General features: G+C 38.9%; 1 long non-coding RNA gene across 1 annotated transcript in view; it reads left to right on the top strand.

Annotated features, from left to right (window-relative positions):
- Positions 1–5,509: 5,509 nt before the first annotated feature.
- Positions 5,510–23,708, top strand: part of LOC139041120 (uncharacterized) — a 99,120-nt gene continuing 80,921 nt past the window's right edge. Inside the window, exon 1 of the long non-coding RNA XR_011495767.1 lies at positions 5,510–5,611. This is a non-coding gene — a long non-coding RNA (uncharacterized lncRNA). The remainder of the gene's footprint in view (positions 5,612–23,708) is intronic.

Below are 23,708 nucleotides of genomic sequence, written 5' to 3'. Positions count from 1 at the left end.
TTTGTTTTACATATTATAGGCTTTGGTCTAAGGTTTGGTTTGAAAAAAGCCTTTTATTCTCCAACGCTCCTTTCCCAGAAAATCCACACCAATCATGTGGGTTTTTGTTTTTTGTTTTTTTTTGTCTTTCTTAGGGCTTGGTTCTTAGCAGGTACTAGGTGAATAGTAGTCATTATTAATAACGGTATTACGTGGCACCTGCCCCGAAGCTTGCTGGTGTTAGGGGACATGGATGTTCTTCTCCTGCTGTTTCATGAGAAGCTGGGCAAGGATGTGTTTACTCCTCACACTCCTCGCTCTCCTTCCAGAAGGCGTTGTACATCTGGCTTGCCCTCTGGACTCTGGATTCCAAGTGGATCCTCTCTTATCCAAAGAGCAAACAGCCTGTAATCATGATGAAGGCATGGAGGTCAAAGTGCTTTACGAATTGTAAAAGGTTATAGAAGTATCTGGGGCTGTTACACCTATGTATTTTTTAGGAGGAAATAGAGTCACAATGAATACTACCAGTGGGAATTTGGAAGAATTCCCTGGAGAAGCATTAAGTTCCCCAAGCTTTTAGCTCTGGGACACTGATGGAGATGCTGAGAAGCCTGTGTGACAGGGTCTTTACCTAAGAGGAGTCTGCCCTAAAGCCTCACTTAACCAGACCCTACCTGCCTGTGGCTTCAATTACATAGAATGACATCATCGTTTTTTTGTTACACTTTTATGAGAAAGGTAAATAGCTGGAAGACGAGTGTTCGTTAAATACTATTTTTGCTTTTGCAGGCATTTATTTTGCAAGCGTAGATTTAGAGTGCTCTGTGGTAGTTCATTCAGTGCACATCTACGAGCCCGACCATGACCAGCCCAGGCCAGGTCTTGGGGCGGGGGCTGGAGGGAGGCGGAAGGGTCAGGAGTCAACTCAGACCCAGACACTGTCGCAGAGCAACGCGAACATGCGAACATGCTGCAAGATGCCTGGAGTGCAAAGTGATGACAAGTGACATCCCGGAGGTACAGAGCAGGCAGGGAAGTGAAAGGAGCAGTTTCCTCCGGGCCAGGGGAAGACAGAGTGTGGCAGCCCTGCATTTATAGGACTCCTGACTAAAAGCTGTTTCTATTGGTGCCATTTCTAGCCTTGGGCAAAATTGGGAAGTGAGAAAAGATTTTTATACTTTTCAAATCCTTTTTCCTCTCCCTCTTTTTCATTGCCCACGGACACCAGTGCCCTTGTGCTTCCTCTCCGTTCTCTTTGAACTGAAAGAGATTCTCCGGTCCTTTGGGCGCTTGCCATAATTAAATAACTAATTAATTAATTAAACAAATAGCTACCGAGTACCTGTTCTGTGCCCGGTACTGGGTACCGTTCGCAGCCCTCAGGAAACAGCAGAGAATGAGACAGACAAGTTTCCCTGTCTTCTCAGAACTTATCCTCCTGTGGGAGAGACGGAAAATCAACTAGTGAAAACAAATTAAATGGTATGTTAAAACTTTTAGGTAGGAATAAGAGCCATGCAGAGAACGACCTCAGGTTGTTGCCATAGTGAGAGATGAAATGGCTACTTTAGATAGGCGCGTCAGGGCAGCCGTCTACAAAGAGGGAACATTTGAGCTAAGACGAATACAGGGATCTCGGAGTCCAGTGTTTCAGAAACAGGGAATGCACAAAGACCCTGAGGCAGCAGTGAGTTTCAAGTGTTTGGGGAGTAGAAAGACAATGTGTTACAGAGGAGTGAATAAGAGAGAGCACTAAGGGATGCAATTAGAGAGGCAGACGGGAATTGGAATTTTAATCTAAATGTGATGCAAATATGTCTACATCTTCCTTCCAAAACAAAGCATGCCTGAGTCTTCTTTGAAGCCTACCTCAGATCCCTTACCGGGCCGGGCGCATGCACAGCAAGCGCTTGATAAACAGTGTTTGTCTGGAGCAAGGGTCAGGTCATGAACCCGGACCACAAAGCCTTGATGGTAGGAAATTAGGCGTTTCATCCCGGAGCTAGGAGAAGACTTGAGGTCTTCCAGGTGTCCCAGACAGCACCCTGTGAAATGGCCGCTGTCCCCGGATCACCAAGACCTTCGCTTTCTCCCTGGCTCTCCATTCCTTTTCCATAGGTCTTAGGCATTCAACTTTCTTCTCTTTCTCTTTAAAGCTGCCCCTGTCATTTGGGGGTCTCCCATAGCAAAGCCTGGATGCACAGTCTGCCCACCCCGTGCTGGTCCCGTGGAATCGCACACGCTGCCTCACTGAAGAGGAGAACAGTCCATCACCAAAGGGAAAATAACATCAACCACAAGCTGAGAACGTTGTTAGGATTCTTTCTGAAGCTTTTCCTCTCATTCCTCTTGGTAGACTTGGGGAGCCTCGCTTCATTTTCTTCCTTCTGCTGTTGCCTGGCCATGCAACGGGGAAGCTTTCATCTTCCTAATTCAAATACTATTTTTTATCACGCTGTCACTGAGGGAGATTGGCAGAGGACTCAGGCTGTTTTTGACTCCATGTTCTAAGAGCCCCGCTAAATATGCTGCTGAAACTTGCCTCCCGTGTGACTATATGAGAACAATTCATTCTTTCATTCCTCACACCTGCAGAAAGCTCAACTTTCTGTCTGGACTCGCAACAGTTATCATAAAATTCGCCCTTTAATTCTCCTCCTCCTGTGGCTTGAGAAAATGGTGAGTAGTGTTGGAGAAATATCATTAAAAACAAAATCTGCTCCCAAACCAGAAAACCTTTCTACAAAGTTTAGAAGGGAAAGAAGACAGTTTTATTATTGAGTAAGCATTAAAGCGGAATGTGATGGATATCACAGGCCATCCCCTCAAGAGAATGCAAAGACAGAAAGGAATCTCAATCTGTTATGTAGTAAAGTGGATACAACCCATTACATTCACGTTTTCGAGATAAATTTGCTAATTTTCTCCTACGTTTATGATTGGAGGTAGGTTTTGGAATTTGGAGTCAGGTGTTAGCTGAAATTAGGCCCATCTCCTCCCAGGAAACTAGGAGATTGGACATTTTTATCTTCCTTGATGATTACATTTCAAAGAGATGGCTCTGATGTCCTTGAGAAGATATTTCCGAGTTGTGAGACTGGCAAGAGGTATATTTAGCATTTGCGCTTGCAGGAGGCACTTGGGATGCTGTGTCACCAAGAGCCTGGCAGATTAAAGTGCAGGTCCCTTAGAAACATACTCCGGAAGTGAGTGTTGGCTCAGATATTTGATCTTTCCACCTGGCCGGAAGTTCAAATCTTCAGTGCTCTCAGAGTTCTTACTGCAGGGGTCCCACCTGGTAATACATGATTCCTTTTTAGAATTTCTTCTAGAAAACATATTAAATAGATGTCTGATTATTTGTTAAGATGAAATTGACTAAGTCTCTTGCCTCCTCTGGCCTTCGTTGGTTTGTAAACTGTCCTCCCTATAAGGAGGGCAGGGACAACTGAAGAAAGAGGCAGACCACTCCAGATTGGTAGGTGGCAGGTTTAGTAAGCAAGAGAACTTACATAGAAGGCTTGTCTTGGGCACTGGCAAAATGAGTAGATCTCCACACCCACTTGCCAGAATCTTAAAGGTTTATATAGACTCCTTAATGGGATTCAGTCACGTATACTGTCCAGATGGTCTCAACAACACAGTTCAAGGATACATCCCTGAAGATGGCTCCCACTGTGGGAACAGTGGGCAGAACACACACCCCAGGAACAGGGGTGAGGGGGTGAGAATCCTCCAATTGCCAGAATCCAGCTCATGGGTCAACTGGCAGTCATATCCTCTGGATGACCTCCTCCAACATCTTCTCCCCAAACGTAGGAAAACAATCTGAGGATAGTTCTCCCAGGCAGTTCCCTTCTTCTGCCTACGCAGGACTAAACAGAGAAGCCATACCCTGACTCTCAGATGGGAATCTGAGTGCCTGGACTTTGGAGAATGAAGATCTGGATCTGGTTCTGGATCCTGTCCCTTCTCTCACTAGCAGAGCAACTAATCCATTGGGGCTTCACTTGCATCATCTGCCAAGGAAGATAACAATGGTTTTGCCCCTCACACCTTCCCCGTCTTTGCCTATGTAGATAATTCCTTTTCATTGTACGGAGCTCAGCTTTCCCTTACAACATGCCACAATTCCTTTTAAGCTTATTGCAGCTGTAGCTAATGCTTGTCCGTCTTGCCATACTATAAGGACAGAGGACAGGGACTGCCTATTTTATTCACTGCTTATCATTAGAAACTGCTTATAATAGAGATGGAAAAGAACCTGTGGACTGCTTGCGTGAACCTGCCAGTTGGAGCGGTTGTGAAGATGGAGTGCTGTAGCAGCAGCATTTCTTGGCGCACATACTCCATCCTCTCTGCCCTTCTTTGGAGGCTAAGACCCAATGAGCGAGGCTTCTTTCCCCCGTAAGAACAGCCTAGAGCATTTCCTTGCCCTCAACTATCGCCCTTATTCCTAACGTTATGACTATGCTAAGACATGGTAGGTTTTCCCAAAACATTCAGCACTCGTTCATACTCTGTATGTAGCCAGGAAATTGGACTTTCCTTTTTGGGAAGTTTTTTTTCAGCCAGAAGCTGAATAAAAAGGGATTCTTCTCCATTCATCTATTAACCAAACAATTAAGTTAACATTCAGGACATTTTATTTAGGAAAAGTTTTATTCCATTTTGGAAGGGAGAGGAGGGGAGCACCAGGAAAGAGTTTGGGTAAATTCTTTTCTCCGTTCTCAAGGTTTCCCTGGACGAGAGTGTTCCAGTCCGCCAGCCAGCCGGGGCAGTGGGGAGAAAGGCTCAGTGGAGTGAATCTGACACTTGCAACGGCCCAAGAGAACTACGCTTCCACCATGACGTTTGCTGTTTGGAAGCAGAGTTTCTGATCATTCTGATAATGTAAAAACTGTTGGTTAGCTTCCTTCTGAGCTGTCGGTAAAAGGCACACTGATTTTAAACATTAGTAGGAATATGAAATCTGGATAAGAGATTGTTGGTCTCACAGGACGTTCAAGCTTCAAAGGAACAGATGAACATTTGCATAACCTTCTATGTGAAGACAGCAGCCGGAGCTAATTTTTAATTTATTTCCCCCTAGAGGAAATATCTCTTGGTTACTCTTGGTCAGCCACACAATGATGGTTCAGTAAAGTCATTTAGGAATCTGGAGGAAAAAATCCAAAAAGCTTCTGAAGGTGAAGGGAAAATAAACATCCAAGAACAGATTTTTTCCCGCTAAATTTAGGTGAATAAATAGTATACAAATAGAAGGTTTGCATTGTAGACTTTACTGGATGACATTAGCATATTTGAATTTGCTGAGTTGTCTCTCTTACTTTGGTATAATATTGTTTGTTATGGACTGAATCCTTTTGTTTTCCCCAAATTCCTAGTTGGAATCTAATCCCCATTGTGGTGGTATTTGGAGGCGGGGCCTTTGGGAAGTGATTAGGTCAGGAGGGTGGAGCCCTCATGAATGGGACTAGTGCCCTTAAAAGAGACCAGAGAGCTAGCTCGCTCTTTTCCCACTGCGCGAGGGATGCAATGAGAAGTCAGCAATCTGCAATCTGGAGGAGGTTCTCACCACAACCTACCACGCTGGCACCCTGATCTCAGACTTCCAGCCTCCAGAACTGTGAGCAAGAAATTTCTGTTGTTTATAAGCCACTCAGTCTATGATACTTTTTATAGCAGCCTAAACTAAGACACTATTTCACTGCCCATTTACTTAAAAAAAAAACCAAAAGGTAATATTAGGTCTTTAATTACTTGAAAGGACACTCTTGGTGATCTTTCTTCTCTCTTATTATGGAAATTATTTCAGATTTTTAAAGTAGAATAATTGATCATAAGACTATTCTACAATTTTGGCTGTGGGTCTGTGTAAATGACTTTGTGTGGGATGTTGGGTGCTACACCCTAGCCTTTATCCTGGAAAATTTTAGTCTACTATCTCACTACCAATAGAGGAATAAGGCCTTTCAACATGGCCATTGTAAATATTAACTACCAATATTTGCATAGTGTTTTATCATTTAGAGTATATATCTGCTTATTGTATCCAACCCTCTTAGCAACTGTAAAAAATATTATTACACATTGAAGAAATAATAAGTAATAGTAATAAAATAAGAAGATAGGAGCACAATGACTTGTCCATGATCATACACCTAAGGACAAAGCTAGTATATAAACCCCTTTCTTCTGATTCAAATTTAATGTTCTTTCCATTATGTTTGTCTTTTTAGAGTTGAAAATAATGGGTGAGGCTGACTCCAAATGGGAGGACTTTCAGAATTTTGAACTGCAGTGTTGCAAGGAACGTTAGGGATCACTTAGTCAAAACTTCCTTAGAAACAGGAAGATGAGAACTGCTGCCTGCACCCAGACCTTTAGGGGGAGAGGCCAGTCTTAAAGCAAAGCTTCTGACATCTGGGCTAATGTTCTGACTGCACTGCCTCTCTTGCTCCCAGTTCACAGCACACGGTAACACATGGTATGCATGTGTGTGTTTATGATTTATTTTTATTCTTGCTTCTTTATTTCTTTATTCTTTATTATTATTTTACTTCTCAGTTGGTTATCTTCTAGAAAGCCAAAATGACATTTTCCAATAGAAGAGAAGGCCCCCCGATTTTCACCTTACATACTTACAATGCTGCGAATTCAGGTTTTATTTGGGATAGGCATCATTTTCCTATTTTGGCTAAAAAAAATGAGGTGCCAGAGTTCTTAATAAATTAAACACTTTATTCCTGCCCTTTTCTTCCTTCTGCATCGTTTCTCAACTTTTAAACTTTTATTCTACTGAGGCTTTCAGTATTTTCACATAAATTGTGCAGGAGAGAGGGTCAGTAGGTGTTGCTGTAAAAATAAGCAAAATATATATATACGGAAAACTGACCAATTCATGGGACAAACCATGAAACGCTTTCTAGATTTTTGGTGTTGGGATCAACTTGTCTCCACCCGAGTGCTGGTAGCGACCTTCTTTTCCCAGCCTAGTGAGGCAATAAGTTAGTAAAGGTGGGAGCACTGATTTATTGGAGTGGGCATGTTTCAGCATCAGTTTGGATTTAGAAAGTGTTGCTGTCCTGTACTGTTACAAAACACACCAGGAAAATTATTAGGCTGGGTCCTGCAGAGATTTTAAGGAGGTCTAAGATGAGGTAGTGGTTTCTACCACAGACTGGGGACTTGCTGGGGTGTAGAGTTACTGCAAATCCGTAACATTTCTACAAACTTAAAAAATAGTAGTCATACGTCAATGTGATGGGCTCAGAATATATTCAGGCAGCTTTGCCCTACCCCAGCTTTCTTGGGTAAGAATTGTGGTATTTTGGGGGTTGCTGACCCTGAGCTTTTGTGGTTCTGCTCCAGGAAGTGGGTAGAGCCACAGCCTGGAAAGGGGCCATTTCCAGAATGGGTCGGGGGAGGGAGAAAGAAAGAGACAGCCAGTGAGGTCAAGAGACAAGGACAGAGAGGGACCAGCACCTAAGGCTGAGTTTGGAGCGAATTCAGGGGAGTTTAGACAATAAGACTGGAGAGGTAAAGCACCAGCAAGATATGAAGGGTGTGAGGAAAAAACCAAGGGAAAGAGGATTTTAACAGTTTGCTATGTGATCAATGGCTCGCCTTCAATTCCTCTCATGGAGACTTCAGATATGATTGAAATTGTTTTTAACAGGTTTTTTATTTTTCAAGATATAACTCTTGTGTTTTGAACCTGACATCAAAATTCTTTTAGTATTCATGATCATATTTTTAAATAATATGCTTTTGCCCCTATATTTTTCTTCAGAAAATTTGGGCATTATTCACTGTCTTCCTAGTTGTGATTGAAGCTTAGTCTCCCCCTCCCCATGTCTGCTCCTCCCATCCTTTAAAATAAATATGTGTCCCAGAGTTTGGGTTAAATCAGTAGCCAATGTTTTTTTATGATGACCATATAAACATTATTTATGGCTGAGCCAGTAGTGTTCCTTTGCCGTACTGTCTTCTACTTTCCCTGTAGTTACTCACTGAGTTATGTTTTAATTTACTGATTTTTCATAAATCTATTGGTAATTTTCTCAATAAGTCTATAGAGTACCTGTTCATAAATTTTCCAAATGTTCTGACTAGACGAAATAGTTTCTTTATTTCCCTGGACACTCTCCCTCCTGTAGGGCTCTATGCTCCTGCTCCAATACGAGCTAGTGCCTCTTTAAACCTGATTCATATTTCCTTTATGGGACCCCCTCATGCCAAAACTTTGCATTAGAATTCCTATTTCTTGTGTCCTCTGCTTTACTTCGAGACATACTCTCCTGATTTGGTGGGGCAAATCTTTAAGAGCTTCCTAAGAAAAGACATTGGGAGGTAAAATTTTTGAGATCTTACTCATTTGATTGATGGATTGGCTGGATAGAGAATTCTAGTGGGAAATCATTTCCCTCAGAGTTTTGAACATATTGCTCAACAATCTTATGGTTTCCACGTTCACTGCTGAAATAGCCATTGCAGTTTTGGTGTCTTATTCGTATGTGTGTGAATTGTTCTTTCTTGTTGAAAGTTTTTAGGATCTTCTCCTTGCTCCGGGTGCTCCACATTTTCATGGCGTTGTAACTCAATATGGACACCATCCTTTTATGTGTTAGACGCTTGTGGGGCTCTTTCTGCTGCAGACAAGGGAAACTTCTGTTTTTTGTTCGTTTGTTTTATAATTTCCTCTCCTCTATTTTCTCTTTCTTTCTGGAACTCATGTTAATTGGTTATTGGGCATCCTGGATCAATTCTCTGATTTTCTTAACATTTTTTCTCTTTTGTATACTATTTTATGTTTATTACTCTTTCTGAAAATTGTCTCAATTTTATCTTTGAACACTTCTGTTTTATTTCTATGTCTGATATTATTAGTAGTATTTTATTATTCCCAAGAGCTACCTTTTTGTTCTCTGACAATTTTTGTGGTATCTTTTACTTGGTTCATGATGCCGTGTCTTATTTTCTCTCCAAAGAAAATAATTCTTTCTTATTCTTCCCATATTACCTCCTTTTCCCATGCATTGAGTGTTTTTGTCTTTTTCTTTGATTTTTCTGTCGATGACTGGTGGTATCAGTGAGGGAGGCACTCGAAAGCTATTAGAAGTTCTCTGTGTTGGGGAAAGATTTATTAACAAGTGGGCTTCACAATGCAGTGGCTGGACAGCGAGCCAGTCTTCTCCTTGGAGGCCCCAAAATGTCAGCACCCGGAGATCTTTTCCTTGGGGTTGCTCATTTTCTCCAATCTCTTGCTTAGAGGATATAGTCTGGCTGCAAACCCTCTGGGATCAGGACGCGAGAGGTAGTTGGTGTCCTGTTTCAGTCTGATACCCTAGCCCTGCTTCTTGCTTGTGTGCCTGAGTGGAGCCAATATGTCCCAGTATCTCCAGACCCAGAAACTCTGTCTCATCCGTGGCCTAGGAAATTTATTTGCATAGCTGAGAAGTGGGGGGAAGGGACTGGGTGTCTTTTTTTCAGGCTCATGCCTCACCACAGGCCTTTACTGATACTTGGGACCTCCAATTCCTGAGCTGCCCTGGGTTTTCCTTTGAGCTTCAGCTTCTTCCTGCATTATGCTGAGGATTCCACATCCCCTGTGCATCAGTTATCACTCCTACACAAGCTTTCCTGTGTCTAGAAAAGGAAAAGAATTGACATCTCCTATTCTCTCTTCTCCCTTTTCTTTGTCCTTAGAGGTTTAAGCCCTTCTCTTTTCAGTGGGGTTTTTGGAGAATGGAGATAAATTCACATGTTTAATAACAGATGTGAGTAGGGCAAGTTACCTAACTTCTCTGTTCCTCAGTTTCCTCATATATAGGGTGGGAACAGTAATAGTACCTGCCTCCTAGAGTTGTTGGGAGGATTAAATGAGTTATTACAGGTCAAGTGCTTAGAACAGTGAAAGTTCCCAGTGAGTGTTTGCTATTGTTATTTATTAGTAGTAGTATTCAATATGTCATATTCAGCTATTTCCTACTTGACTCTTTGTACTTCTCTTGTAGCACATATGATTAAAAAACAAAAACAAAAACACCACAATGTACTTTGAATTAGAACATTGGGCAAGAAACTAGAACAATACAGGGCACACAGTAGGTGCTCAATAAATGTCTGCTAATTCTGAATCTGTATCCTTATTTTCTCTTCCCACTTAGACTCCAAGTGCCTCTGCCCGTCCCAAAGACCCAGTTCAGTGTTTTTATATACTAGCTGTTTCCAAAGGTCTGTCAAGTTGAACCAAATTGAATTTGCATTGGCACCTCTTTTGGGAAACAGATACACTACAAAGCTTGATTAAGATGTCAATAAACTGAGTGAGATACAGATTTTTTACCAAAATTTTAGTGCTGCTGCCTCAAAATCAAAATATTTCGAGGCATTTTTATTACTTTATTTCCACTCCACGAATGTTATTAAAGAATTCAGCCAGCAAAACGTTGCCTTGTGTGTGCTGCAGCGCCTTGTTTAACTCTTGTTTCACGCGTGTCTCTGGAGGAATTTGTTTCAGGGTTGCTTGCTCATCATGATGTTGAATTTTCTCTTCTATTAATTCTCCTTAGCAAATCCTAGGCTGTGACGATGCTGAAATGTTTACTTCTAAGCTTTCCTGATTTGGGGCATTCACTCAAGATTCCATCTTCACCTATTCTTGGAGATGGATGCTATTTTAAATCTTGCCTCAGTACCCAAGAAGGTTACTTTGTTATGAGTGTTCTACAAGTTCAGCCATGCAGCTATACATCTAGCATTCAGGATGGGCAGGTTGATGCAACCCAGGGCCAAGATGGATCCTACTTTGCAGACTCTTACCAGGAAATCTGTGATATAAGAGCAGACAACCCAAAGAGGCGGGCTCTGTGGTCTCCAGAGCCAAGAAAGGGAAGGCACCTAAGGCTTGTGCTACCGTACACAGAGGTCGCCATAATGGACTCAGGGGAAGATCCTGGAGAAGCCTCTATTTCCCTGACTGAATACCATGCATGGTATGCCTTATGCTTCCTCTTTCCCATGTATACAAACATAAACCAAGAAATAAAATTCTCCTTTTATAGTCAATTTCAAAATGTTTGGGAAAACTTGCACCACTTCTTCTTCTTGTATTCCTGTAGAACAGTATTTGAAAGTTATTTTAAATTACTTTAGGACGTCGTCCTCTCGTCCTAACTGCTTTTCATGTCAACTGAGATTTATGACAACTGATGCGGCAGAAGCTCCTATTTGGGAGAGAATTAAATAAGATTCTAGAAGCTAAATTTTGTAATCTTTAAAAATAGGCCAATCTAAGACTTTCCCCACTAGCATTTGAAAATTTTACCAAAATATATGTGCTTTTCTGCACAGGTGATGTTTTTCTTTCTGGGCTCAAGCCTGCCTGAGCAAACAGGCTGCATGGAATGGGAGGCCAGGCTGTCCTAGATGCTCTTGGAACAGGCATACCCTCATGCGAATCCCTCTTTCATCTGCTCTGAGGGTATGTTTTGGCCTGGAGGAAACTAAGCCTGAAATTATATCATTGGAACATTATTGTGGGACTCTTTGATTGAGCCAAATCCATTCCGAACCTAATGAAACAGCTCAGGTTGACTTTGAATCAGAGGAGTCTGATCTTCCTCGTGGAGTCTATAACTCTCATTCACCCCAAACCGTAGAACACTTGAAATACTTTCACTTTCAGACTCTGGGACCAATCCTGGCTTTAGGACGTGGCATCAGCATTGTAGAGAGCTGGCAAAGAATGAGCGTGCTTGTAATTTCCTGGATCTTTCCCTGGAGACTTGTCTGGCAACTTTAAGAGAATAAACTAAAAACCTGTGCCACAAGGCTAAGTGAGATGCACTCACAAAGCTGTAAATATTTATTTATAGGCCTGGACAGTTATGCAAATATTTGGCACTGGTACTTTCCCTACAACAGACATCAAAAATAAGTTATGGCACTTCTCAAAACAGCGCATCCATCAGACACTACCAAAGGGGTGAAGATGGCACGCAGGAAGAAACCTCTGCCCATCACAGAGTCAGCCGGCCGTAACTGGCAGAGCTTGTGCGCTGAGAGGGAAAGAGGAGCTGCTTTTATTGCTCAGAGTAAAAGAACTGTTACCTTTTGCAGACATATGTTTTAAAGGGACCTAAGTGAGTGATGGACCTAGGCATGGATACAGGGGCATCATTCCATGACTCCAATAAAGGATAAAGCCAAATAGACCCTCATTTATTTTCTGACTTTGCTTTTTCCAGAGATTGAATGTCCTCAAAATTATAAATTATGTTAATATTTCTGAACCAACATAACAACGATTGATCTGTGGGACTCGCACGTATTTTCTTACCATCTAAAGGAAGTGAACACTCCATGTTAAGTACGGACGACTGAAAAATAAGGGACGAGTCTTTAAACAATGTATATCTTAGGAAGGTTATCCACTGCATTTCAGATTAAAATTAATGTCTATGCAGCCAATTTGTAGGCCTGTAATAATATTTTGGAATCCCTTTAGAATTCTTCACTTTCTAGAATGCCTGCAGCTTCTTTTTATTTACCATATTTTTAATAAGAAGTACTTCATTCATTATGGTTCAAATAATCATTGATGGATTATGGAAAAAAGTCATATTCTGGATTCCAATTGATGAGGAATTTATGCCGTAACTCAAGGAAAGGCAAGCAACAACACCTTTCTTCCTCTAAAGAGGTTTTTAATGCCAATGTCCAAAGATGACTCAGTGATTCCAGGGAGCTCTGAGCACTCCGAGCATATGTACAGATACTCAATATTCCCAATCAATGTGACACTTGAATTAAGCTAATTTATTCAGTGCAAACATGACCTTGAATTATAGAGTAATATTTTAATGTTGTGCTCAGGAACTTTACCTACTGGGAAGAATTTTAATTAGAGTATGATAAGAAAAGGCATTTAATTTGGCTCATTGACTTGTCTTTGTTCAGAAAATAATTGGCACTGTTTGGAAGCTGCATGGAGGGTTTCACATTAAAGAATCATTTGGACAACTAAACAGATACACTTTGGAGTGGGAGTAAGTGAGGTCTGAAGTTCCTAATTCTCTTGCTTGCCCATGAATGAAATTAAATAGTGCTGAAGGTTTAAAAAACCTCACTTCTTGAAAGCGTATCTTTGGTAGACATCCAAGCTCTTGTTATTTGTTTATTTTACCCCCATTATCTTCAGGACATTCACGTGCAATATAAAATTATCGAGAAAAGGAGTCCAAAAGTCTCACTGTTATGTTTAGCCTATCTTTTCTTTCAAAAACATTTATTTAGGGCCTATAAGGTGCTTAGTAGGGTTTTGGTATTTGGATCACAGTAATTAACAAGGAAAACCCTGTGTTCCAGAGGCCTTCCGCCTATTGGGAGAGACGGACGTCTAACCAGGCACTAAAATGCAGTGTGACGACTGTGATAACAGGCAGGCCAGAGTGCTGTGGTCATCTCAACACACCCCAAATGAGGCACAGTAGTGTATCCAAGGCTTTGTCAAATATCCCATTTATTCTGGGATTTTAAATAATTATAGAAAACTATGCTTATGATAGAATATAATGTAAATATGAAAAAACCCTGGACCTGCATTGCAAAAGTAAATAACTCATATAAATTCAACCATCCATTTTTAGTACCCTTCCTAGTTTTCACAGTTATTTCCTTTGACTTCTAGCTTAGGGGGAGAAAAAAGAAACCTCTTCAAAGGGCCTCACTCACAATGCTATGAAACCTATCCTCAGTGCTCTTGTTAGTGAGACAGCTTTATATCAGTCTGTGAGATTATCTGATTAACATCTATCCCCCACGTTATGTTATAAATTCCATCACGGCAGGGACGGCAGGGACCCACTCTCTTTTTAATTAACTTTTGTATCCAGAGTGCCTTGCAAAGTGCTTGTCCCACAGTAGATATTTAATAAATATTTGTTGGTTGGGTAGATGGATGGATGGATGAATGAATGAATGAAACACAGATACTAGATAGAACTCTGTTGCAGAAATGATGGTGACCTGGACTAGGGAGTTGACATTGGGACTGCAGAAAAGTGGATGGGTTTAACAGATAGGAAAGTAATGCAGGACTTGGTTACTGATTAAATGTATGGGGTGAGGGAGAAAAAGGCGACAAGGATGACATCCAGATATCTGGTCTGAGTAATTGGTAGCACGCTAGTGCCCTTCCCTGAGACAGACAGATAAATTATATCCCAATGCACTAAAAGGACTTGTAGATGTAATCAAAGAATGACTGTCAGTAACCAGAGAGAAATGAAAGAAAAGGAGAGAGGCACTAAAACATGGGAGATCAGATAAGTGCTGAGCTTTCAGGAGAATTACTCAGAAACTCTGTGTTTTGACTTAGAAATACATTTAATAAATCTATTTGTATTAATTTCCTAGGGCTGCCATAACAAATTACCACAAACTTAGAGGCTTAAAATAACAGAAATTTATTCTCCCACAGTTCTAGAGGCCAGAAGTCTGAAACCAAGGTGTCAGCAGGACCATTCTCACTCCGAAGCCTCTAGGGGAGTCCTTCCTTGCCTCTTCCAGCTCTGGTGGCTCCTGGTGTTCTTTGGCTCGTGGCTGCATAACTCCAATCTCTGCCTCCATCTTCACATGCATTCTCCTTTCTCTGTCCAAGTCTCTTCTTATAAGGACACCAGTCACTGGATTTAGGACACTAATCCAGTATAACCTCATCTTAACACAATTACCTGTGCAAAGGCCCTATTTCCAAATGAGGTCACATTCTGAGCTTCTGGATGGACATGCGTTTTGGGGAGACACTGTTGAGTCCACTACATCATTCAACATATTTCTGCGAACAAGACGGAAAAATATGATCTGAATGAAAAGCTTTTCAAAAATTATTTACTGATGTATTTGTGTCAATTATTTTTTAGTGATATTTTGAAGAGTCTTTGGACCACTAGTGTATATTATTTTCACTGATGCCTTGGATGTAGACAAAGAATACGAGTGTGGCAGAATGTCAGGAAGCCTCTTTAAAAGCTCTAGCCCCAGTCACTTATTGGCTACGTGGCTTGGGCAAGACACACATCCACGTTTCAGACTAGGTAACTATAAATCTCTGGTTTCGAGAACCTAGAGATTCTGAATTAAATATAACAAACATTCTTGTAACTGCAAAGCTAAATTCATAAACAAGAGAAGTGGCAAGGGGCCATAAATGAAGAGGAAAGTGCTAAGAGGTCAAGAATGTGAGCCCAGAAGCCCAGCAAGTGGCCCTATGGGGATTAGGCGAGACAGGTATCAGGCTTGGTCACTGAGGGCTTGGAGATAGAAGATGAGGCTTTCAGGCATTGGAACTGAGCCTTCTTCTCCCAGATATGCTTTAGGCCATCAAGGCTACTACACCTCCAATAAAAAGATGGATCAAAAAAGAATCCCTTAAAAAGGAAGCTAGTCTCTGGCTATATTCTCAGTAGAAAAAAGTCTCCCTGAGAATTCACAATAATGAGCCTGAATCTTCTTGGGTTTGAAGGGGTCTGAGAAATTGATGTAGAGTTGCTGACCAAACTATATAAATGTTCGACACAGTGGTAATACAGCAAAAGGGGTTCTTCAAGATAAGCAACGATAACAATGATAATGCATTTCTCATCCTGCACATCTAATTAAATATATATAAAGAACTCATACAACTCAATAGCAAAATACCAAACAATCTGATTAAAGAACGGGCAGAAGATCTGAATAGACATTTTTCCAAAGAAGACATACAGATGGCCAACAGGTACATGAAAACATGCTCAGCATTGCTAATTGTCAGGGAAATGCCAATCAAAACCACAATGAGATATCACCTCACACCTGTCAGAATGGCTATTATCAAAAAGACAAGCACTAACAAATGTTGGTGAGGAAATGATGAAAGGGGAACCCTCATGCACTATTGATGGGAATATAAATTGGTGCAGACACTATGAAAAATAGTATGGACGTTTCTCAAAAAATTACAAATAAAACTACTATATGACTCAGCAATTCAAATTCTAGGTATTTATCTGAAGAAAATAAAAACGCTAATTCTAAAAAATATACACATCCCTATGTTCATGGAAACATTATTTACAATAGCTAAGAAATGGAAACAACCTAAGTGTCCATCAATGAATGAATGGAGAAAGAGGACATAATATACATACAATGGAATATTACTCAGCCATAGAAAAGAATGGAATCTTACCATTTATGACAACATGGATGGACCTAGAGGATATTATGCTAAGTGAAATAAGTCAGAGAAAGACAAATACCATTGATTTCACTTATATGTGGAATCTGAAAAACAAAACAAACAAATCAAAACAAAACAAACCAACCAAAAAAACAAGTTCATAGATACAAAGAACAGATTGGTGGTTGCCAGGGGAGGGGGTGGTGAGGGGTGGGTGAAATGCATGAAGGGAGTCAAAAGGTACAAACTTCCAGTTATAAAATAAATGTCATGGGGGGCCAGCCCTGTGGCGCAGTGGTTAAATGCACACGTTCTGCTTCTCAGCGGCCTGGGGTTCGCTGGTTTGGATCCCAGGTGCAGACATGGCACTGCTTGTCAAGCCGTGCTATGGTAGGCGTCCTACGTATAAAGTATAGGAAGGTGGGCATGGATATTAGCTCAGAGCCAGTCTTCCTCAGCAAAAAGAGGAGGATTGGCAGTAGTTAGCTCAGGGCTAATCTTCCTCAAAAAAAAAAAAGTCATGGGATATAATGTACAGCATGGTGACTATAGTTACTTATGCTATATTGCATATTTGAAAATTGCTAAGAGAGTAAATTCTAAAAGTTTTCATCACGAGAAAAAAATTTGTGTAACTATGTATGGTGTTGGATGGTAACTAGATTCATTGTGGTGATCGTTTCGCAGTGTACACAGATATCAAATCTTTATGTCATACACCTGAAACTAATATAATGTTATATGTCAATTATACTTCAATAAAAATTAGGGTAAATGCGTTTAAAATAATAAAATATATATAAGAATATTAAATTTAAATATTTAAATATATAACCATTTTATTATGACCATTATATTTTATTTTTTATTTATTCATTATAAAAATTTTATATATACGTACATAGAGAGAATAAAATAGGACAAATCCACCATAATAATGGTAGATTTCTCTCATGAATGATAGTAACAGGTAACATTTATTGGGATTTTACTATGTCATGTACTGCTCTAATTGCTTAATATGTATCAATATATTTAATAGTCATAACAACTTTATAGATAGATTTTATTTTTATAATTATTTTATTTGTATCAACTACTTTAAAATAAATAACAACCGTATAAGGTAGATATTATTATTCGCTTCACTTTGAGGCATATAGGGGTTAAATAAATTGCCCAAGGTCTCAGCTTATAAATGGTAGAGCCAGCTTTGGAACCCCACCAGGGTGCACTAGTAACTACTGCAGAAAAATACTTCTCAGTAAATAAAAGCAAACAAAAAATAGTAAGTTTATAGAAAATTTGAACCACGTAATCAGTAGCTTGACTGAATGGACATATACTAACTTTGTACTCTAAAGTAAGAAATACATTCCTTTTAATTACACATGGTGCATTTATAAATATTAGAGCAAAAGGAAAACAATGAAAACCAAAACTCAGAATCTTACAGACCATGTTTTGTGACCAGAGTAGAATTAAATTAGAAGTCACTAATTAAAAACTCACTCTGTCCAATATAGTGGTTTTTTTCAAAATACGTATTGCTAAATGATGTGTTGATCAAAAAAGAAATCATTATAGAATTTAGAAAATATTTAGATGGAAATGAAAATGAAAATACTATCAAAATCTATGTGGCTACATATACTATATATAAAAACTATTATGATTATATCAAAATAAGTGCATCAAAATAAGCGCAGCGAAACAGTCCAAGAGAATCGTTGAAAGTCTTTCTGTAAAAGAAGAAAAATGAAAATTTAAAGACCTAAGAACCCAAGTCAGTAAGTTAGAAAATGTTCAACAAACTAAATCCAAGAATTAGTGACAAAGATGAAACAATATGGCTTATCAACAAATCCCAAAGCTAGTTCTTTCAAAGACTAATAAAATAGTTAAAACTCTGTCAAGATTAATCAAGAAAATAGGAGAGACACAGATATTTCTAAAAATCATTAGAAATGTATGAATACTTTAGGAGAATGATTTGGAAATTTGGTTGTAATGAGCAATGTCATAGAAGATATTAATTCTAAAGAGATTTAATGAGAAATAGAAAAACCAAATAGACCTCTGATGATTAAAAAAAAATGGCTAGGTTATTAAAATTCTCTAACCATCTTCATTTCAAAACACACCAGATCTGAATGGATTTTCAGGTGATTTTTCCCAAAGATTGAATTTCAAACTAATATGATTTTTTTCGAGAGGATAAAAAAAGAAACACTTCTACTTAATATGAAGTAATACAGTTACAAGTATTTTAGTTCTCTTCCTTCTGGGAACATGGGAGGAGTGAACTTCCCCACATTCTTGAAGGCAGGCATGGCCAAATATAGGTGACTTATTTTGGCCAATGGAATGAGACCAGAATTAACAGGTGCCTCTTTTAGATGGAAGCTTTTAAGAGAAAATACGTAGCTCACTGTTTTCTTCCTCTGATGGGGTGCTCACAGAGCCACTGGTAAAGGTGAAGTCCTGCCACCTTGGGTTCTCAAATGGCCTAGAAGGAGCACTGCCCCCTGCTGAGCTCGTTGTGTATGTTGTGTCAGAAAAAAAGTTGCTCTTAACTATTGCTTTTTTATTTTTAAGCATAAACTAGACTATTGTGTTTGACACATGTGGCTGCTCTTACCTTGATATAAAGATCAAACGAGGGCATCATGGAAAACAAAAATAACCAACCAAAAAAATACATAGACGAATTACAGGCTGGAGAAGAAAATTCTGAAGCAAAGTATCACCAAAGTAAATTTAATAATGTTAAAAAATAAATCTTGACCAAGCATTGTTTTCTGAAGATCCAAAGCTAGGTTAAAATGATAAAATTTATTAATATAACTCACTTCATTAGCTTTATATACAAAACATAACGGATGCAAAAAAGTATTGATAAAATCCAAAATTCATTCATGATAAAAACTTTTAGCATAGTCAAAATTGAATGAAACTTTCTTAACCTGATAAAAAGTATGTTTCAAAATCTTATATGGGTAATTGAGCTTATTAGCTAATTGTAAGATGGTAGAATAAATTCCTTTCAATCAGAAACAAGTTAAGGATACCTCACTGCTTCCAATTGAGTATATTAGAAGTATAGCCATCTCTGAGAGAGAAGAAAAAGGAAGAAAAGTTGTAGGAATTAGAAAAAAGGAAACAAATAGGTTGCTATTACTGATGATATGACTCTGCATACAAAAAAAATCTAACAAAATCTACAGAAAAAAAATCAGAACTAAAAAGAGTTTAGTAAGATTGATGAGCACACAATTATAGGAAATTAATTGGATTTCTAGGCACAAGACAAGAAATAATTCAAACGTATAATTTGCAAAACAACCAGAACTACAAAAAAAATCACCTAGGATTTGATCTAAAAAACATATGTAAGGCTTTTATAAAGAAAAGTATGGAATTACTGAAACAGATAAAAATAAACTACATTAAGTTTAGATATATTCTTGAGTAGAGAGACAATATTATAAATCAAGCAATTATCCCCAAAATTAAATTCGAACATCAAATGCAATTCCAATAAAAATACACAAAGGGACTGATTTATTTGAAACTAAGTCAGTAAATATAAGGCAGAAAAAATTTAAAGATCAGTCAGGGCAACTGTGATGAGTCTTGCTAACATAATTTAGTCAGTAAGACTGTGATTTTGATGCAAGAAAAGATAAATGCACAGAAACAGATCCACTACATATGAAAACTTGGTTTATAACATAGGTTGCATAAAAAGCAGTGCGAAGAGAATAGATGATTCAATAAATAGCCCTAGAGAAACTGAGAAAGAAGCAAACAAACTGAAGAGAAATAAAAGTCAATCTCAGCTTCTTGCCCTGCCTGCAAATGACTTCCAAGTGTCCTAAAGACATAACTTGAAAGGCCAAACCTGAGTACAGAACATATGGGACACTGTGTGCACAGAGAATAATTTCTTAACCAACAAATGGACCAGAACACTAAAAATATTGATAAATTTTGAGGTTGGCCTGGTAGCATAGTAGTTAAGTTAGCATGCTCTGCTTTGGAAGTCCAGGGTTCGTGGGTTCGGATCGCAGGCACGGACCTATACACCGCTAATCAAGTCATGTTGTGGTGGCGTCCCACATATAAAATAGAGGAAGATGGGCACAGATGTTAGCTCAGGGACAATCTTCCTCAAGCAGAAAAGAAGATTGGCAATAGATGTTAGCTCAGGGCCAATCTTCCTCATCAAAAAAAGAGAGAGAGAGAGAGAGAGAGAATTTGCACTAAATTTAAATCTTTTATGTAACCAAGACCTATAGACAAAGGGGAAGAGAAATTGCAGACTTGCAGAAGATATTTATAATACATATAATCAAAAATTAGTGTTAAAAATGTATATGCAATGACTATGAGTGAAAAATTTTAAAAAGACAAAAGAAAAGTGGTAAAAGGGACAGAAAATTCCTGGAAAAGGAAAAACTAATATCTGATATATGTACTAAAAACAGTTCAACTTCATTAATAATGAAGGGAAGACAAATAAAGCACTGAAGACATGCCATTTTACTCCGACAGATGGGCAAATACTAAAAGGCTGAAAAAGCAAGTGTTGGCAAGAATATCGAGAAATGGGAGCTCTCATACTTTGCTGGTGGGAGTGTAGATATGATAACTGTTTTGGAGAATGATTTGGTAATAGCTAGAAGTTAACAGAGTGCATACCTTTCAACAAAGTCACTTCCCTAGGACTACATTTTACATTGGAACCATTCTCACTTGTGTACATAGGTATCTATAAAAGAATATTCACTGTAGCATCATTTGTAAAAACAAAATATTGGAAGCAATGTGTCTATTAACAGAAAAATGGAAAAACAAATTAAAGTATTACATACAATGTAATATTATTAAAAATTAGAATGAATATACCAGAGTTATGTGTATTAACATAGAAACCTTTATTTCAAAGGTGCAATGTTTAGTGAAAAAAAGAAAGTTCCAGAATGGTGTGATTAATACATAGTTTGAATATGTGCAAAATTCATGCTTACATAGGAAGATTATATAAACATACCTGGCAATAAAAAAAACAAATTCAGGATATTGACTCTTTCTGGGATACACAGGAAGGAGAATGGATTTGGAGGTGCCTTAATCAAATTTGTTGTTTTATTTTTTAATAAAAATATCTCAAGCAAACATATCAACCTGTTAGGTTTGACAAAGCTATCAACCATGTATAATATAACATGTACCTTTCTTTTGGTAAAGAGATATTTTATAATAAGGTAGAAAATATTTCACAATAAAACATTTTAAGTTAAAAAAACCCCTATATTTATTAATTGAATACAACAACGAATAATAGAGGTTTGAAGTGTGGATGGGATTTTGACAGGCTGAGACGAGGAAAGGGTTCCAGATAAGAATGTGGACAAGGGCAAAGGCACCGAGGCAGTGATGTGTAGGGTGTGTGGAGAGGTCAGGAGAAATCTCCTGCTCTGAGGGAGACAGCATGGTGCACTGATGAGGAGCGAGGCCCATAGAGTCAGGTTCTAGGCCTAGCTCTTGTGTCTACTTCATGGGCTTGCTGGAAAATTTAATCAGGAGTACAGAAGTCTGGGCACAACACTTGTCCCTTAGGACTTCTACCGTGGCTGTTAATGTCATGGCCATGGGAAGGTAGAGGGAGTGTGGAGGAGGGGGCAAAGGCAGCTTGGTACCGGATTCTCACAGACTTAAAGTCTTTAGACTTTATCCTGAAGACAGTGAGAAACCATTGGTGGTATTTTAGTAAGAAAATAACTTGAGGAGGCCCCCGTGGATGGGCAGGTGTGAGCGGAAAAGGGGAGACGGGAGAGCTCTTCCTGAAGGGGGCCAGTCAATGTCTGATGACAGAAAGGGAGGGAGGAGAGGCCAGCAGATGACACTGGAGTTCCAGTCTGAGTGAATTAAAGAGGAAGGTGTGTTAGCATAAATAGAAAAGGGAACAGGCAAAGTTATTTGGGAGATAAAATTTGTTTCACAAGAAACTTTAAAAATAGCATCATTGGTCCAAATCCCGCCTCCCTCCCCATCCAGCAACACTGTAGGAATCTTCAGGAAAGCCTTGTGGTACTCTGTCCATCTTTCCATGTTAGGCAGGGTATCCCTGTGAGGAGCGCATATGACTTGTGTCCAAAATGTCTGGGTTTAACTCCTGGCTCTGCTAACACACTGCCAGCCTCAGTTTGCCCTTCTGTTGAATGGGAATGAGAATACCTTCTTCACAGGGTTCTTGTGAGGATGAAGTGCAGTTTGTTCCAGGTCCATGATCCTGCTTAGAAATGTGCACTGGGCCTTTCATCAGAGAGGAGGACGAATTGTTGCCAAGAACTCTAAAGTGAATGGGCTCCCAGTTGATTGCAGGTTTTCAGAAAAATGATGAAAATTTCTGGCTTACACAGTAATGAAGAGGTTCAAAACAGCAATTCTTCTTTCACACAGAGTAGTAATTTAGCCTGAGTAAGTTAAAGCACTGGTGAATAATTGATTGCAAAATGTGCATTATGATGTGCATAATTTAGTCAAATAAAAGCTCATGAAAAAAGTCAACTTCAAAGAGTATTAACTCAGGAGGCATAGTGTTTCTGTCTAGAACATCCTTTGAAACTTTAAAACATAAGTGGATTTAGGGAAATTGCCAATTACTTATTTGAGGAGAAACAGTTTTTTGTGCATGTCAAAGTGTGTATCTTATATAGTTAAATACTGTTATATATTTTATTAGCATAGACACCATATGTCCAAAATATTATAAATAGTAGTTACCTTATAGTCAGTATAAATTAAATTTTTGTAACTACCATATGTGATATAGAAATATGCTTATATCTAAAGTAGGCACCATATACAGTCCATAACTGTATGGAGTACATATCAGATAGTATACTCATATAGAGTTAACATGATATGTGGGCTATACATATCTAGACATTTATATGGGCAATATATATATATAAACTGTCTACCTTGTATGTAGAAGCCAGTAAGAAAGTATACGTAAAAGCATTTTGCACACCTTAAGTTACTACCTCCATCTTACCATGCATGTTATATGTACATATACCATATCTGCCAAAGGTCCAAAAAATATACAGAAGGCTTATGTAGTAGGAATTTTTTAAAAATTTCTAATATAAAAGTGATCTACTCCCTTTTTCACAATTATTGACTTGTTAGGGATCAAAATCTCCAGTCAACCCCATATGTGGATCATACGTATTCTGACCAAAACCAAATTACAAAATTTAAAAAAATGTGAACCAGTTTATACTGAAACCAAAGCTTTATGTTTTCTAAAATATGTGAGCCAATAAAAGCCTTCTCAGATTATTAAAATGCATGAGTTACTGTATTTTGCAAAGATCTCTGGGTCGTCATAAAATACCAGGTGTGCCGAGGTCCTTTGGGGGGGCTACATTTCGCTTTCCCCTGAGCTCTGCTCTGGGCTCTGGACCTGCTGTGGACACAGAGC

Source organism: Equus asinus, chromosome 20 (assembly GCF_041296235.1).
Source record: "Equus asinus isolate D_3611 breed Donkey chromosome 20, EquAss-T2T_v2, whole genome shotgun sequence".
NCBI lineage: Eukaryota > Metazoa > Chordata > Mammalia > Perissodactyla > Equidae > Equus > Equus asinus.
This window is presented reverse-complemented; position numbering and strand designations above follow the sequence as displayed.